The 14,538-nt window shown below is 31.9% G+C and overlaps 1 long non-coding RNA gene across 3 annotated transcripts in view; it reads right to left on the bottom strand.

Annotated features, from left to right (window-relative positions):
• The window catches only part of LOC144582348 (uncharacterized), a 69,537-nt gene that overhangs the window by 20,560 nt on the left and 34,439 nt on the right, over positions 1-14,538 (bottom strand). For 2 of the 3 annotated variants that reach the window (XR_013534881.1, XR_013534879.1), the window contains one exon: positions 13,887-14,042. This is a non-coding gene — a long non-coding RNA (uncharacterized LOC144582348). Of the gene's footprint in view, positions 1-8,249; positions 10,803-11,182; positions 11,264-13,886; positions 14,043-14,538 lie in introns of those variants that run through there. The other variant, XR_013534882.1, reaches the window with a different exon arrangement.

The raw sequence follows: 14,538 nt of genomic DNA on the forward strand, positions 1-14,538 counted from the left end.
CCTTTATCAAAAATCAGATGACAGTAAATGTGTAGGTTTATTTCTGATTTTTCTATCCTGTTATATTCATCTATGTTTCTGTTTTATGCCAGGACAATGCTATTTGATTATACTTGCTTTATAATATGTTTCGAAATCAAAGACTATGATGTGTATGACTTTGTTCTTTCTGGTCAAGATTGTATTGTTTAGGCTATTCAGAATCTTTTGTGGTTCCATGTGTGGTTAAGGATGGCTTTGTCCATTTCAGTGAAAAATGCTGTTGAAATTTTGATGGGGATTGCATTGAATCTTTAGATTGCTTTGGGTGATATGGACATTTTTACAATTTTATTTTTTCCAGTTCATGAACACAAAATATCTTTTCATTTATTTGTTTTGTTTCATATCTTTTATCAGTGTTTTATAGTTTTCAGAATGCAGGTCTTTTCCGTCCTTAGGTAAATTTATGCCTAAGTGGTCAATTACTTATCCCTAAGTAATCTGTTTTTTTTTTGTTGCCATTGTAAATGGGGTTGTTTTCTTAATTTCTTTTATAGACAGTTTGTTATTAGTAAATAGAAAGAGAAACATTACAGATTTTTATATGTTGATTTGGTATCATGAAGCCTTGTGAATTCTTACATAAATTCTAACAGTTTTCTACTGGAAGTCTGTAGGGTTTTCTAGATGTAAGATCATGTTTTCAGCAAAAAGAGACAAGTTTTCTTCTTTTTTTCCTGTTAGAATGCCTTCTACTTATTCTCTTTTTTTTCCCCCAATTGTCCTGGTTAGGACTTCCAGTACTATGTTGAAAAGAAATGGTGAGATGGTGAGATCCTTGTCTTGTTTCTAATCTTAAGTAAAAGCTTTCAGCTTTTCAAGCTTGAACATGATATTAGCTAAGGGTTTATCATATGTGGGCTTTATTGGGTCGAAGTACATTTCCTCTATACCTAATCTGTTCAGAGGTTTTTCATCATGAAAGAGTATTGAATTATGTCAAATGCTTTTTCTGCATCTGTCAAGATGGTCATATGATTTTTATCTTTGATTTTGTTAATGTAGTGTATCACATTATTGATTTGCATGTGTTGAACAATTCGTGCATTGTAGGGGTAAATTCCAATTGATCATAGTGAATAATTCTTTTAATATGTTCTTTAATTTGGTTATATAATATTTTTGTTTGCAGATTTTTGCAGCTATGTTTAGCAAGAATATTGGCCTATATATTTATTTTCTTTTAGTGTCCTTATCTGGCCCTTATAGGTTAATGCTAACTTCATAAAATAAGTTTTGAATTATTAGCTCTACTTTGATTCTTTGAAAGAGATTGAGAAGAACTGACATTAGTTCTTCTTTAATTGTTTGGTATAATACAATAGTAAAGCTATTCAGTCCTGGACTTGAGAGGAGACTTTTACTACACATTCAATCTTCTTGCTCATTATTGATCTATTCAGATTTTTAATATATTTGTGATTTAATATTGGTAGGTTTTTTAGTTTAAGAATTTATCCATGGCTTCTAGATTATCTGATTTGTTGACATATAATTTTTTACAATAGTTTCTTATAATAATTATATTTTGGTTGTATCGATTGCAATGTTGTCTCCTCTTTCATTTATTACCTCTTTCATTTGAGTAGTCTATTACCTCTTTTTTCCTAGTCTAGCTAAGGGTTTGTCCATTTTAGCTTTTCAAAAACAAACTCCTAAATTATATCTCTACCTTCATTTCACTTATTTCTGCTATAATTTTTGTTATTATCTTTTTTCTGCTAAATTTGAGGTTACTTTGTTCTTCTTTTTCTAGGTTTTTGAGGTATAATATTAGAATATTTGTAATTTGTTTTTCATTGATCACTATAAATTTTCCTCTTAGAATTACGTTTTGCTGCATCCTATGTTTTGGTATGTTATATTTCCATTTTAGTTTGTCTCAAGGTATTTTTTTAATTTGTTATTTGATTTCTTCTGTGATCTACTGGTTGTTGAAGAGCATGTTGTTTAATTTCCATATATTTGTGTATTTTTCAAGATTTCTAATTATTGACTCCTCCTTTCATGCCATTGTTATCCAAGTAAATACTTCATAGGATTTCAGTCTTCTTAAATATATTAAGAATTGTATTGTGGCCTAACATGTAATCTATCCTGGAGAATGTTTTACGTGCACTTAAGAAGAATGTATATCCTGCTGATATCGAATAAAATGTTCTGCACATATATATTAGGTCGATTTGGTCTACACTATAATTAAAGTACAATATTTATTTATTGACTTTCCATCTATATGTTGAAAATGGGGGACTGAAGTGCCCTATTATTATAATATTGCAGTCCATCTCTTCTTTTAAATCATTAAATCATTGCTTTATGTATTTAGATGTTCCAGTGTTGGGTGCATATATATTTGCAATTACGACTTCCTCTTGGAAAATTAGCTCATTTAGTATTATGTCATGACTTTCTTTGTCTGTTTTTATAGTTTCTGACTTAAAGTCTGTTTTGTCTTATATAATTATAACTACCTTTTTCCTCTTTGGTTTCTGTTTGCATAGAATATCTTTTCCCATTTCTTTTATTCTATTTTTTTCAATCTATGTGTGTCCTTACTAATAATAAGTCTCCTATAAGGAGCATATGGTTGGACCTTGTATTCTTTCAAACCCAGTGTGCCACTCTATCTTTTATAAGATAATATAATCTATTTACACTCAAGGAAATTATTAATAAGTAAGAATCTGCTACTGCCATTTCATAATTGGTTTTCTGATTGTTTTGTAGGTCTTTTGTTTCTTTCTCTCTTGGTATTGTCATTTGTGGTTTAATGGTTTTCTGTGGTTGTATGCTTTGAATTCTTTCTTTTTATATTTTGTGCAACTACAAGGTTTCTGCTTTGTGGTTACCATGATATTTACATAAAATATTTTATTCTTATAACAGACTACTTTAAAGTGATAACGACTTGCTGTATTAGCATTCAAAAACTATACTTTCACTACTTCCCCACCTTTTATAATTTTGATGTCATAATTTACATTTGTTTTTTATATTTTTTATTCCTTAATAATTTGTTATAGCTACAGTTGTTTTTAGTAGATTTGTCTTTTAATCCTACTAGTAGAGATAGAATTGCTTTACATACCACTCTTACAGTATTAGTTAGTGTAACTACATATGATTTATGTTAACAAGTTTTTTACTTGCATATTTTATACTATTAATTATTAACCTTTCATTTCAGCTTAAATAATTCTTTTTGACAGTTTCTGTAAAGAAGGTCTGGTAGTGATGAGCTCCCTTAGCTTCTGTTTATCATAAAAAGTTTCTAGTTCTCCTTTATTTTTGAAGGATATATTTGTGGATAAAGTGTTTTTGGTTGGCAGGTTTTTTTTATTTGCTTTTGTTTGTTTGTTTGTTCACTGTTTTCTGTCAGCACCTGAAATATAGCATCCTTCTCTCTCCTGGTCTGTAGGGTTTCTTCTCAGAAATCTGCTTAAAATCATATTAGGGCTGTCTTGAATGTGATGTGTTTCTTATCTTTTGCTTCTTTCAGCATTTTTATTTATTTGATTTGTTGTAATTTGATTATCATATGTCTTGGTAAAGTCCTCCTTGGTTTGAGTTTGATTCTGACCTCTGAGGTTCCCATAGTAATATTTCCCCAAAATTGTGAAATTTTCAGTCATTATTTTCTTAAAATGTGCTTTCTAGTCTTTTTACCTTTTTTCTCCTTGAGGACATCTTGTTATGTAAAGCTTAGTTCACTTGATGGCTAGTTCCCATAATTCATGTAGGCCTTCTTCATTCTTTTTTACCATTTTTTTCTTTTTGTTCCTCTAATTAGATAATTTGAAATATCCTGTTTTCGAGCTCACACATTCTTTTGTATACATCTGCTGTTAAACTTTCTAGTGATTTTTTTAAGTTCAGTTATTATATTTTAATCTCTATAACTTGTATTTGTTTTTTTATTGCTACTATTTCTTTTTAAAATGTCTGATTTCTGTTCTAAACTGTTTTCCAAATTTTAATTTTCTATTTTTATTTACTTATAGTGTCTTAAACTTTAAGAAGATTATTCTAAATTATTTGTCATTTTATAGATCTTCATTTTTTTTTCTGGGCCTACTACTAGAAATTTATTATTCCTTTTGATAGTATTATATTTCCCTGAGTTTCCATAATCCTTGTGTCCTTAAATTTATGCTAGCACACTTGATAAATGGTTGTCTTTTCTGGTCTTTGCAGATGTTCTTTGGTGGTGATAGGTCTTTACTGTTTAGTCTAGCCTGGGATTTTGTGTGGGTTGACTAGTAGCAACCATGAAAAAGCAGACTTTGGTGTCAGGTTTTCTCACTGGACTGGGTCATTTCTGTGCTCTGAGGTTAAATGGTGTTGTTGGTTGTGCTACATGGTCTTGGGAGACCACTGACTAAATTTTGTTGTCAGATGGGAATGCTGGCTGCTCTCTAATCATCTCTGAGCAGGGTTGCAGGTGGTCTTCCTTGAATGGAGAGGCTATGCTCCACCGATATGTGTAGACTTGGGTCTGCCTCCTGGGCTAGGATATACCTATGCAGAGCACCTTGGTAAAGGCACCACACTGTGGTTGCATTGACTGGGGCCAGAAGATCCCTCTGTGGGTAATAACTGACCTGCAGTTGCCTCCATGCTTTGAATATTTAATACAAACATTAGAACTTAGACCACCCTCTTGAGTTGGGTGAGGTCAGAGGTTCCCTTCGTGGGTAATTGCTTACCTACAGTTACCTCTTGCTTTGGGGAAGATGTAATGAGAGTTCCCAGGCTCTGTGGGGAAATTGGTTAGGGTTGTAATCCTAGAAGACCCGTAAACCATGTTTCCTGCAGTGCAGTGCTATTGGCTAGTTCTTTAGGATGGTATTACTGTTGGCTGGAACGTAGAAACACCACCAAGAACTGTGCATTGGTCACTGTGAGCCCCATTTTCATTTTTATTTTCCTAACTGACCACAGGGATTCTAGCCCTGCTGTTATTTCCAATGCTTCTTTTGAAATGAGACAGGACCCCAATCAGATTATCTGCCACATAGTTGTGAGAGTGACAGTCCTAAAACTTAAGTCTTACCAACACGTGCTTAAAATCATTTACTGGCTCCTTTTTGCAGTTAGGTAAAAGTCCAAAGTTTTAGATATTTACCAGGGTCCTTATTTCCATCTAATCTCCTGCTATACCCTCAAGAGATCACTCTTATCTAGCATTATAGAAATTCTTGAAGTTTTCTGATGAGGCATACTCTCTTGCACCTTTGAGTCATTTCAGTATCTTTTACTTAATTTACAATTCAAACTTCTTAAATAATAATTGCTATTAATGACTTTAAATCATAACTTTTCTTTGAAAACTTTGTTGATTTTCTTGGATAAAGTGAGGGGCTCTTCAGAAATTTTATAACTATGGGCCTCTACCATGATCATATTTCCAATTATGTTTTTATTGCCAATTTTTAAATGTCTCCTACTGTTGCTAGATATTTTGGGGGGTGAGGCCTATAACTCATGTAATCTCCATGTACTCAGAGAATATCTTAACACTTCAAACATGAAAGAGACTCAAAATTGTTCTATGAATGAACAAATAAATGAACTATAGGAAGGGAGTTAATTTGAGGGGAAATTGTGGGATATAATTCAAAACACAGAGTAAGTAAGTGTTTGAGAAAAAGAATTGTGGTGGCTTATTCTACTTTTTTTTGGTCTTGACTGTCAGAATGTTTTCTTCTTTATAATTCCCCAGAGACAACATGTAATAAGTAATTCTGTATTGAATAATAACCAGAATGCAAAATTATTATATTATTTTTTTAAACATTGCCGTTCATAACATAAAAGTAACAGACAAAGATTTGAATGAATCTTTTGAAATTTTATGTAATTTCTATTTAGACTAATTTATATATAAAGAAACCAGTAAGTAATTTGTTTTCATTCAAAAGAACAAAATATTTTAAGCAAACATTTTAGGATAAATGATAACATTTAAAATTCTTTAAAAAATAAAATATGCAATGCAGTTCTTCAAGAGGGGATGTTTTTTCTTATATTAATTTCAGTCAGGAAGATATGGTAAATTATTGTCAGGTTTAGTTAAATTTTGTAAAAGGCCCTTTTCAGGAAGACAGACATTATAGTAACCTTGTATTTCTTCCTTGATTCTGGAAATTGATACACTGAAAGCAGTTCATAAAAGTAAAACTGTATCTAAGTTTACATATTTACCAAACTCAACTCTCTGTAACATAGCCCCCAAAACAAAGAATGGGAAAAAAAGTTCATATACAATAAAGTGTTCAAGGCTGAGGCAATCATGGTTTGCACTGGAATCCATTTGCCTGAAAGCTACAGTTTAAATAGTTCTAAGATTAATTATTCAGATATATATATATATATATATATATATATATATATATAGAGAGAGAGAGAGAGAGAGAGAGAGAGAAAGAGAGAGGAGAGAGTGGGGAGAGGAAGAGAATTATTAAAATGTGCATTTATATGTATGTGTTTATGCATCATTGCCTTATCTTTGCATGAATAATCTATAAAGTCAAGCTTATCATTTCAGTGAGTCCTTTAATCATGACAATATCAGCTAAATAAAAATTGGTCTTTCCCCTTTCCTTTTCTTTTACTATCTATATATAGAATTTGAGCTGTATAAAAGTGAAATTTGACTCAAGGATTAACCAATTAAATATCCGTCTTCTCCATTTGAACTGATTCAATATACCAGAATTGGAAGAAGCCTGAAAATCCCTTCATGGCTTTTGTTATTGTTTCAGGCCTTTTGATTTTATAAGCTCTGGATTTTTATCTTAAGTTTGAATACAAAGAGCAACTTAGACTCATAATGCGCCCTGTGAAATCCCATATGTGTTTTTCTTCTCTGTGCCTCATTTTCCTGCATTCCTAGTACATGATGAATCCTGTTCTCAGATTACAGGGATGTGGACTATTTTGGGTCATGTCCAAACATTTACCATTCTAGAAAAGGCAGCAGTGTTTTAAAGGGCCTCTTCATCAGAAGACCTCTGAGATTTCATAGCTATACAAAAATGAAAATTATTCTTGCTCAAAGTAAATTACTTCACATTGAATTTCTCATTTATCTAAAAGTTCCATTCATCTTTAATAATGTTATTTGTTCATTTTGTTCTTTTTCTGAATGTAGAAAAATATACTTTATGGTCTCTCAGCAAAAAATATATGTTTAAACAGGTATCTACTAATATATGTGAGCACATGTGAACAAGTTTTAATATTAATTGAAAGTTATTTCTGTTTAGCTGATCTTGCATTATATGACTTAAAATTATCAGTGATAAATTGCTCTTTATTTATAGTTTATGTATTAAATTTTTCCAGCTCTAGAGTAACAATTTTTATTTTCTTAATATAAAGAAGTACAATTTTTGATGCATATTTTACATAGTTTTCATACTTACATACTGTGTAATATGGCATTTGGTTGGAAAAGTGTGTTAAGGGAGTTGGTAAATATCTATATAAATCAATAATTCTATTATCTTCATGAAGTCTGTCTGTTAAGCTAATGAACACTATCAATATTAACATTAATCTTGACTAATACCTAAATAGAAAAATAATCTAAAAATTGAGGGGAAGAGAGACTTACTTGACTGAAATAAACATACTCCAAAATTACTAAATTGTTTCATGTTGAAGGATGGGGTAAACTATTATATGCCTCTGGTAACATTCTTGACAAATAATCTCATGAGACAATGGGTATTTATTTTTTTGCAGTTTTTAAAAATTGTACTCTAAGTCGTGGGGTAAATGTGCAGATCTTGCAGGATTGCTGCATAGGTACACACATGCCACGGTGGTTTGCTGTCTCCTTCCCCCACCCCCTCTATTTCTCCCAGTGTTATCCCTTTCCAACCTCCCCACCTACCGCTGTTCCTCCCTAGCCCCCCGAGCCCCAACATACTCCTGTGTGTGATGTTACCCTCCCTGTGTCCATGTGATCTCATTGTTCAACACCTGCCTATGAGTGAGAATATGCGGTGTTTGGACATTGATGAATCTGGAAACCGTCATTCTCAGCAAACTGACAAAAGGACAATGGGTATTTAATGAACACCTGTGTCCTTTGCATTGGCCTAGGTGCTATAGACTTCACTTTATAGCTTGTAATCTCTGGCCTACATTGGTAATACAGTCTTTTCAATGACGAAAGACATATCCACAAGGAAACATTATTTTATGTGGCAATTTATTTGATACTCAAATGTAAAAGTGTGATGCATTATTTGGTACAGAAAAATAGATAATGGATCTGCATGTAATAAAATGATATATGTAGTACAATTACAAAATGCAACAGAAGACAAGATAAAGAACACTTACATCATCATCATCAACAAGAGTACACTGTGAGGAAAAGGCAATAAACTTTGGATTTTCAAATAGCTTTGCCTGAAACATGCTATATCCATTACAATGTAAAATACAGGATATTTTAAAATTAGGGTGAGAGGCATTATACTTCAGTTGTGACTTACTGGTTTTCACTATTTCTACTTTATAAACAAATAATAGTACCTAGATCACTAAATTGTTTTAGAATCTAATATGGCAATATATTGAACACTTCTAGTACAATACCTGATAATGGCTACCATTCAATAAATGATGATTTTTATCATTATTTTGTGTTTAATTTAAAAAATAAAATAGACCAAATCTGCAGGACCAAGATTTAAGTTTTCATTAACACTTCAAGATAAAACACTTTATGGTTTGTATGCAAGTATAGATTATTTACATGATTCTATCATATTTTTATTTCATCTATGATTATACATATGTATATTTATATGTCTGTTCAGACTAATAAAAAATATAAATGACTAATTTAATATAAATTTACATAATGTGTACATGTGCATATATATGTGTATGCATACATAAATGTGTTTATTTACTGATACATATAGAGATACTTATTCATTATTCTTTCCCTCATATTGAAGCAGTAGACACTGCTTTAAAACCAGTTACTTCTATTCAGGCTCATTTACAGAACTTTCTTTTTTATATGAAAGTTCTCTACTTTGTCTTTACTTTAACATGACCTCTTGACTCATAGTATAAATAAAAACAAGGAGAACCTTATATTTACAAGGAAAAAACCTTTAGACAAAAGTAATTTTGAGAAATAAAAGTGGATAACATATTTTCCAAATAAATGCACTAAACATCATTATTTAATATATTAAAATATAATAATTTTGCAACTCAAAAGATTTCAATTAGTGAAACACTCATAGAAGTAAAGGACCATTCTAGGCATGCAGATTGTATTACCAGTGTAAGGAGCTTCAGGATCAGTTATCAGCATACTAAATGGGTGGTGAAAACAATGTCGCCAATAGTGTAAACAGGTGCTGGCTTATCCTTAAAGAATGATGAAGTGGTACCAACATTCTTCTACAGTTTTTTTATTAACTAAAAAAACATTTCTGTAATTCTGAAAACAAATTAATACTAATCAGCCCCTTCCAATTGCTAATGCACCTTTTAGAAAAAAAAAATTAACTTTTTATCCTGAAAATATTTCTCAAAATAGAAATATCATTGAGTAACCATCCTCCCTTCTTATCTTGCTTCCTTTCTTTTTCAAATGCCTACATAGTGCTAATTATGTAGGAGCTATTTTAGAAAAATAAACACCCTAGTACTCAGAATAAACCCATGACATAGGTATTATTCTTTCCATTTTAGAAATTGCATAGTCTTTATTTTTTGTTTTAATTATATTGAATAAAGTATAGTAACCAAACTTTTAAAGGAAATATAAATCTCATATGATTCTGAGAAGCTCTTTGGCTCCATATAGGCAAATAAAAGCATGCATTTAAGTCATTCATCAAAAGAGAAATGATAAAACAAAAATTTATTTAATTAGATGGTATTGACCTTTTTGCCCTTAAAATCATATACTTATTTATGAGATTCCTTTTCTTGTTTTCCCTTTTTCCTCTTTCCCTTCCCTTTCTTCCCTTTCTCCCTCCCTCCCTTTTTTCATTCCTTTCTTTCATTCCATCTTCCTTTCTTTCTCTTTTCTCTCACTCTTCCTCTCTCTCTCACTTTTGTGTTTTTGGTTTTAGATAATTAGGTGGTTTTTTTTTTTTTTTTTTAATTAAGGTCAGTGTAATATAAAGTACCACCAGATGGAATTGTAATTTTGATCTCTGATTGCATGAATTATGGTGTATCTATTCAAATCTGTATGCAATCATGAACATTAGGTCTATGTGATTTTTGCATAAAGCAGAGCAACTATATAGCCTTTATGTCGATCTAGTTGAGAAAGGAATAATATGTATAGTTAATAGAGATATTATTTGTGCAAGTGTTTTCATCAGGGTTAATTTCTAGTTTTTACTACACACATTCTTTTCTGCATATTTTATTTCTTAAAGTTAGTTGGCATTATTTTGTTGTAATATTATAATTAATAATTCTGAATATTACATAATTTAAAAATAATTTTAAATAATATTTTACTATATCAAATAATTTTCATGGTGAGACAAAAGGGCAGGTAAAAAATTGGATCTGTACAAGACCATCCTGGCCATGGTGAAACTGCATCTCTACTAAAATACAAAAAATTAGCTGGGTGTGGTGGTGCATGTCTGTAATCCCAGCTACCTACGTGGCTGAGGCAGGCGAATCGTTTGAATCGGGGAGACAGAGGAGATCATTTCACTACACTCCAGCCTGGCGAAAGAGCAAGACTCCATCTCACAAACAAAAAACAAAAGAAAAAGAGAAAAAGAAAAAAACTGATCTATAATTTACAATGAACAAATAAAAGCAAAGAAAATGATCCTATACCTGTTTTGTCAATTATTCCCCCAAAATACATCTATCATCCTTTCACCTTTCCCCATATTCACTGCCACACCTTTATCTAAGCCATCACTTTGCTTCTCCAGATAACCAAAATGTTTTTCTGACCAATATTTCTGATTTGTTGTATCTCACTTTATTTCAAAATGATCTTTGAAAAATACATACTGTATAACTCTCTTAACTAAATCCTTTAGAATCTTCCCATTGCCCTTAAATTTAAATTCGTAGCAGAGCCTACAAAATTTTTCATCATGCATGTCATACTTACCTTTCTAATAATCTTTCTTAGTTCTTTCTTTGCTCTATGCAACAGTCATTTTAGGCTCTGTTTTACTTTTCTGTGCCAGAGCTGTAGAGTCAATAAGAATAATATTGTCTTTCTCAAACATTATTGACTCCAAAAAAAATAAGTTAAATTCTACATTACACTCATACACATATTTTACTGAAACCAAAGTTTTACCAAATAATATTTATTTTTTTAGCTATAATGCAGTCTCCTATTTGTATCGTTTCTTTATCTTTGTCAAAAAAACTTGGTAATTGGTTCACTAAATTGATTTCATGACCCTTTAATGAATCAGAACCCACAGTTTGAAAAATACTGTGCTTGTTAGTGGTTAAGAGTTCATGCTCTAAAATTGACACAAATGAATTCATATCTTGAGACAATCATAGGCTGACTGTATATAAACTTTGGCACACTTGACTTCTAAATCTCAGTTTCTTCATCTAAAATGGTAAGTAATAATTTTATTTCTTTATGTTGTTGATATAATGACCAAATGACAAAATGCATATGAAGTACTTAGACCAGTGCCTGAGACTGATAAAAATGACTTTTTATTACTGATACTGTTGTTAATATTATTTGTTGTACATACAGGTCTTTTTTTACTAGAATATTATTTTCCAATATCCCACACCCATATTTTATGGGTAATTCCAGCTCAATCTTAAAGTGCTACATCTGGTGTATCTTCTTTGACTCTGCTAAGTCTGGACTCCGAACTTAGCTGCCCTGAGAGGCCGAGTAGGCAACTGAAATTCATGAAGTCATTCTATGTGATACAATGCCATGGTCATACCTGGGGCAAAATAGGGACATGAGATAGTACACACACACACACACACACACACACACACCCCCCACATGCATGCACAATCACTCACACATGACAGCTGATTTAGTTCATGCCTGACATTAGATACTCTTTCTATAGCTTTACATAGCAGCCTATACTTTGCTTTCTACAACAATCGTTATCAATATTGTAAATATTTGTTTACTATCTCTCTTCCCACCAATAACTATAATTAACTGCATGTGGATAAAACTATAACTTCTTTATTTACTTTGTATTTCTAGCCTCAAGTCTAATGCTTGACATATGGTATTCTTGAGTGGAATAAAACAGAATGGAGGGAAATCTACCTTTATTAGTATCCTGATATGAGCCTAACTTGTACTTAGTTGAGAGGTCCGATAGGTCTTGCTTTTATTGAGACTGCCTGGCATCAAATTTTCTAAACTGGAAAAAGACAATGGGCCATGCTGGAGGGATGGGCTACTTCTGTATATAGCACCACTGATTATGACTAGCTTGGTCATCAGCATCATCACCTACACTATTATCCTCAATGCTATTAGCCCCATCTTTATGGATTTATGCTTCATCTTGGAAGAAGAATATAAAATCCTAGCCATTTTACTAAAATCTCTTTGGGAGATTCAGAGTGCAAATCAGCATGAGTGGATTCAGCAAAGTTGATGCCAGAAACTTTGACAGCAATAGTAGAAAGCATTGTCAACTATGCAGTGATACTGTATTTTTCTGTCTCAGCTATTGGCAGGCTTGAAAGAGGCTCAATGGCAACAGTGTCAATCTAAGAAGGGAATGGTGCATTTCCAAAGCAGCCATCACCCAGACCAGGAACTGTTGGGTTTATAGAATCCCTCCTGGTACCCGAGTTTGGGGTTTGAGGATATTTGTAAGACCTCTTGAATGGTTTCTAAGATAACTTAAGAAAGCTTTAGTAATTTAAGTAGGGTTGAAATTCTAGAACATGTGGATGAGGGCACAGCCGAATAAATAGTTCGAAGACATTGAGATCCAAGTTTTAGTCTCAGATTAGAGAAACACAAAAATGATTGTAATGGTTGGTCAGTGGAAATTATGGGTAATTCTTTTATGTTATCTTTTCTGAAATGTTTATAATGCAGATTATTATTTCCAAAATGAAAAAAAGAATACTTTAAAGGAATGCTAGTAACAGTAATAGTCTAATTTTTGAAAAAAAATAATTCAGGTATGTTAATACATTTGCTGCAATATGTGGAACGTGTATGTGTGTGTGTAAATCTGTAACAGATTCAGGATGTGTAACTTAGCCAAAAGAGTTGCTAAACTTATTTCGTAAAAAAGAAACCTGAAACTTGTGAGTTGTCTAGATCTTCCTATAAAAATAGAAATCAAATATGCGTTAGAACCACCAACGCACATAAATATTATTTAGTCTCTGTTGATTGTATATTTCAAAGTAAGTAGAAAAGTAAAATAAAATTCTCAACATAGGAGGCGGTTGGTGTGTATGTGTGTGTGTGTGTGTGTGTGTGTGAGAGAGAGAGAGAGAGAGAGAGAGAGAGAGAAGCAGTGAAATGCTGAAACTAACTGTTGAACTTGGGAGCAGCTAAAATAACAGAGTATACAATAACTTTTATGTTTCCCTTCCTAAATAAATTATTCAAGCATGTTTTACATTTATCTTGATTTTTATTTTCTCTAAAATTATTACTTAGTGACAGGCAAACACTACTGGCATTATTTTATGTAGCATTAAATGATAGAAAAGAGAGATTTATATGTAGCCCAGGAGCTTCAGGGAGATGAAACAGATACTATCCATAGTAGTGTCATAGACTTGCTTAGCAAATATTTTTCAGTTAAAATGGAATTAAAGTACTTATTTACCTGAGAGGAGTGAAACCATAAATCCAGTAATAGTAATTTTGTGAATTGTTAAAACCGTGTTCAATTTTGAGAAAAGGTGCTTTAATGAATCCACCTGCATTCACTCATTACAGAAGGCATGCATGTGTTCTCATACGTGCCAATAAAAATCTTTCACTGCAAGAGAAAAAAAACATGGTATTTAAATTCAGCATAAAATTTTTCTTCTGGTTCTGAAATTAGAAAATGATTAGTGTTGGGTTAATATAATGACTAGTATAGGAAGAGAATCTGATGATGTTCTAATTCTCTCTTTTATTTATGTGTGCATACACTTATCTATGATAACTACTTTATAAACTCTCAGAATAAATGAAAAGCAAATCAAAGCTGGTTTAAATAATTTCAGCCTGAAATAATCCATTAATTATAATTTCCATGGATGGATGGAATATATCTCCCAAATAATAACCTTCCAACCCTCTAACTATTGGAAAAATCACTGTCATGCACCATAAGATATCAGCCATTAGTTCCTGCTCATGTGCCATTTGCCATTCCTTTGGGTTATGCAGTGCAGTAATGCTGACTATACTCTTTGATTTTATCTCTCTTAATCCTGCTTGTTGCAAGCTCATCACGCTCTGGCTGACTGTGAAAAATGGCAGCTAGT

Source organism: Callithrix jacchus, chromosome 4 (genome assembly GCF_049354715.1).
Source record: "Callithrix jacchus isolate 240 chromosome 4, calJac240_pri, whole genome shotgun sequence".
NCBI lineage: Eukaryota > Metazoa > Chordata > Mammalia > Primates > Cebidae > Callithrix > Callithrix jacchus.